The 4,562-nt window shown below is 40.1% G+C and overlaps 1 non-coding gene across 1 annotated transcript; it reads right to left on the bottom strand.

Moving 5' to 3' along the window:
• Positions 1-3,846: 3,846 nt before the first annotated feature.
• TRNAQ-UUG (transfer RNA glutamine (anticodon UUG)) lies at positions 3,847-3,918 on the bottom strand. The gene has a single exon. It is a non-coding gene; the product is annotated as a tRNA-Gln (tRNA).
• Between the last annotated feature and the right edge of the window lie 644 nt (positions 3,919-4,562).

Raw genomic sequence — 4,562 nt, 5'->3', positions numbered from 1 at the left:
ACAGAAGCAACCAACGATGGTTGCTACTGCCCAATCCATGAAGTCCCCCCCACCACGGAAAGGTAACCAAGCTTCGGGGGGGATGGGTGTTTACCCTGACGCCAACGGAGAAACTTAATATTAGTGCAGAGATCTTTTCCTAGGTAAAGAAAGTGTAGCCGGACTCCGCCCTCATGAGGTTACTGCACGACAGCAAAGATCACCCTTTGGTAGACTGTGCTATAGGCAGCACAGCTCCGTCAAAGATCTCACTCCATAAGTGAACTTATATAGATTCTTGTCTATAAGGAACTCATCAGTTCTTCTCCAGTGAAAGCAAAAAATCATCGAGAAATTCATTTGCTTCCTCAATATCAGGATCTTGTTGCTCTGTGTGAGGGACGGGGCTGGTGGGCTGTGTGTCTGGCTGTGTCTGGGGAGCGGGGCTGGTGGTCTCTGTGACTGGCTGTGTCTGGAGAGCGGGGCTGGTGGTCTCTGTGACTGGTTGTGTCTGGGGAGCGGGGCTGGTGGTCTCTGTGATTTGCTGTGTCTGGGAAGCGGGGCTGTTGGTCTCTGTGGCTGGCTGTGTCTGGAGATCAGGGGAAGTCTTGGGCATAAATTTCAATATACTGTGAGCGATATCGTCTCTCAACCGATCCCTCTCGATCTTCTCTTGCACGGCCTTCATGATACGTTTGGGCGGCTTTCTCCATTTTCTTTGCATTTCAGTTGGTGATCCTGCGCCATCGAGCCACATGATACCAGAATAGCATCGTTCCTGTTTCCCAACGGGTCCAAACTTGGTGTCACACATGATGCCGAGTGAACCCAAATGGCGGCCGATGTTTACGTTGGAAGCCACGGGCTCGTTATGTATCTTGCAGTAACTTTCATACCGTTGCTGCAGCTCTTTCCTGCTGATAAGGTACCGCTTCATAGTAATAGTCTTTCCCTTCATTTGAACGAAGGTATTCATGAAACTAACAAAGGAAGCCTTTCCTTTGTAATCCCGTTTGTAGTAACAGAAAGCCATTGAAGACGTGGACTGGGTCAGGCGAAGTTACACAGACTAACAAGATAGTCCTTTAATCAGTGGTCCTGTATCAGCACTGAACTCGAAATACGTCAGAACGACAATTTCAACCCAGGGCTGGAGGGCCAATTGATGATATTCTCACGTCTTGCTCAACCAAGTAACCTCGGTTAGACCTTGTTTATATTTAAATATAGTAAAGCTATTATAGTGAAGCTTGATGATTCTATTTATATTCAAGTTGCAATGTAGTTTGTATATATATATATATATATATATATATATGTATATATATATATATATATATATATATATATATATATATATATATATATATATATATATATATATATATATATATATATATATATATATATATATATATATATATATATATGATGATCATCTCGCAAAATGCAGATGGTCATTACAGTCTGCATTCATTAAGAAATTCCTTTGCAATGTGCACTCACAACAGATATGTCTTTACTTACGTGATATTCCCATGTGTCTAGGAATGTAGGCCATCATAGTAAATGGCAGTGTTACAAATTTTTCAGGGTATCTGCTCATAATATTTCTATATTGTAAGGTTTTGTACATCTTTAAAGTTTGCAAAGAAGAAAGGTATCTTTTGGATGGTTGAAATATGTATTTTATTATTTATGCATGGGACTGATTTGTGAATATTGTACTCTAAGCTTATCTTGTGTTGGTTTTGGAGGCTCATCTCTTTCTTCCCATCTGGGTTTAGAGACAAGCTGAACTGTTGCTCATGTGATATTTAGGCTGTTTGATGCTGTGCCTCAGAAGCCTTTGTATCCTCGTCAGTCTGTCTGGTCAGGTACATTTTTTTCTTTCAGTGGGCTTGAATTTTCTCCTTGGATGGTCCATCATGTGTGTGATACTTCAGTGTAGTGATTAAAACTTTTGGACTGTGGAAGTTTATACTGCTCTCCCTGTTATATTTATGATACCTATATATTTTTATTGTGTTATAGTTTTTCTCCCCTATCCCTGGGGATAGGGGAGAAAGAATACTTCCCACGTATTCCCTGCGTGTCGTAGAAGGCGACTAAAAGGGGAGGGAGCGGGGGGCTGGAAATCCTCCCCTCTCGTTTTTTTTAATTTTCCAAAAGAAGGAACAGAGAATTGGGCCAGGTGAGGGTATTCCCTCAAAGGCCCAGTCCTCTGTTCTTAACGCTACCTCGCTAATGCGGGAAATGGCGAATAGTTTGAAAGAAAAAAGAAAGAATATATATATATATATATATATATATATATATATATATATATATATATATATATATATATATATATATATATATATGTATATATATTTTTTTTTTCTTTTTTTTCCAATAATGGATGGAATTTGGCTCCTAAGGTGATTTTGTTGTTGGAGTGGGACCTCCAGCCATTCTGTCCACCTTTCCCCTTTCTAGACATGTGGTGGTGCATTGGGTAGTGTGGCAACCTTCGTCTTTATCTTTTTGGGTGCAGGCTTGCAAACCTCGTGGAGTAGTTGTGGGGTTTGCTTCTTTGCTGCACCCGACATAGCCATCTGGGGGTAGCTATCTACCTGGGCTGGTGGGTCAGCCAGCATAGCTACACGCTCACTCGGTACCTGGGCTGGTGGACGAGCAGCCTTCCTTTCTTCCATGGCTACAGTCTGCCTAACGACCTGGGGTTGTGGAGCAGCCATCCTTACTACCACCCAGGTTGGTTGGGCAGCCTTCTTTCGTTTCTTTGCTACACCCTTCTGGTTGGGCTGGTTGGGCAACCTTCTTTTTCCTCTTCTTCGATACAACCTGCCAACCGAATTCGTCTGCTGGTGGGTCCGTTTCTTTCATGGATACAACCTCTGTAGCCACTTGGGCTGGCCGGTCAACCTTCGATCGTAGGTAAAAGTATATATATAGAATAATGTGGTTATCATCAGCAGCCAGAGGCCATTCCTCCCTCCTTGCCTGCAGAGTTCTTGATTTTCTGGAAAGTTCTACGAGATTCTGGTAAGATAAATACCATTGAGAGGACGTTGTTAGGGGACAGTCAGGTTCAGTTTAGAGTTGGTTGTGGGATGGTTCTTTTACTGTGTCGTATCAGCCAGATGGGTATTTCTTTTCACAGTTTTCGTTAAAGTTTGTTTTCTAGAGGCATAATCTAGAACACTATTTTCCATATGTTTATCATTTTTCTTGTTATAGTTTCATTATCATCATTAGTTTTGTTATTGTTGACTTTCAGATATTTGATGTTATGTTTATGATTCCCGTGGAAGCGTCTGACATCTTGCTAGAAGACTTTCTGGTCACAATATTTCTGCACTGGGGAGTTGATCGTATTCATTTATTGCAGGTTTTGTTATTATCTTGCTTTACATTAAGGTCTACTGGAGGTTTTCCCAATGCTGGTTGAACATATGTCCAGCCACAGGAGATGGCGTAAGATACAGTATTGATGAAACTTATCTATCTATATACCTATCTAAATATCGTTCTATCAATCTATCAATCTAACTATGTATGTATCTATCTTTCTATGTATCTATCTATCTATCTATCTTTATCTGAAAGTCAACAATAATAAAATCATTGATATATGAAGTATAACAATGTCCTCTCAATGGTGATTATCTCACCAGAATCTTCTAGAACCTTCCAGAAAACTATGAACTCTGCAGGCAAGGAGGGAAGAATGGTCTCTGGCTATTGATAAAACCATATTATTCCATATATATGTTTATATATACATATTTTTGTATATATATGAATGTATATGTAACGTAGAGAATAATGCAGCCATCATCAGTATCGAAGAAAACTGAAAAGATGAGGTCCCACCGAGATTCGAACTCGGATTTCTGGATCCAAAGTCCAGAGTGCTAACCCTTACACCATGGGACCTGATAAGGAAAGATGTGATTTCATCTAAATGTCTTACATATAATCCACCAGAGGCCATTCCTCCCTCCCTGCCTGCAGGGTTCAAGGTTTTCTAGAAGGTTCTCGAAGATTCTGGTAAGATCATTACCTTTGAGAGGTCGTCGTTATGTAACAGTCAGGTTCACTCTATGGTTGGTGTTGGTAGTTGGTTGTCCGAGGATGTTGTTATACTTGATCAATTTTGTAATTGTTGACTTTCAGGTAGGAGGGACTCATTTACGATGCATCCTTGTACTCACAACAACCTTATGAGTCACTTCAAGATTTATCTTCACTACAACTTTATCTTCACTACACCATTAAGGTTGAAGTCAATGGTCACATTCACTACAATCTCAACACGACTGGTCTTATACCTAACCCATATTATCACTACATCCATGTACATGTATTTCTTGGAGAATAACGCACATATCAATGATTTCTGTGAAAGTTGACATATACAGCATTACGTATCTATCGATCTATCTAATATCTGTTTTTTACATATCTATCTATCGATCTATCTATCTATCTATCTTCCTAAATCAGAAAGTCAACAACAATATCATTAATGATACGTATAACTACGTCCTCTCAATGGCAGTTCCTACCCAGAATCTTCG

The sequence above is a fragment of the Panulirus ornatus genome, chromosome 58, assembly GCF_036320965.1.
Source record: "Panulirus ornatus isolate Po-2019 chromosome 58, ASM3632096v1, whole genome shotgun sequence".
Lineage (NCBI taxonomy): Eukaryota > Metazoa > Arthropoda > Malacostraca > Decapoda > Palinuridae > Panulirus > Panulirus ornatus.
The sequence above is the reverse complement of the archived record's forward strand: the minus strand, read 5'-3'. Positions and strand labels throughout refer to the sequence as shown.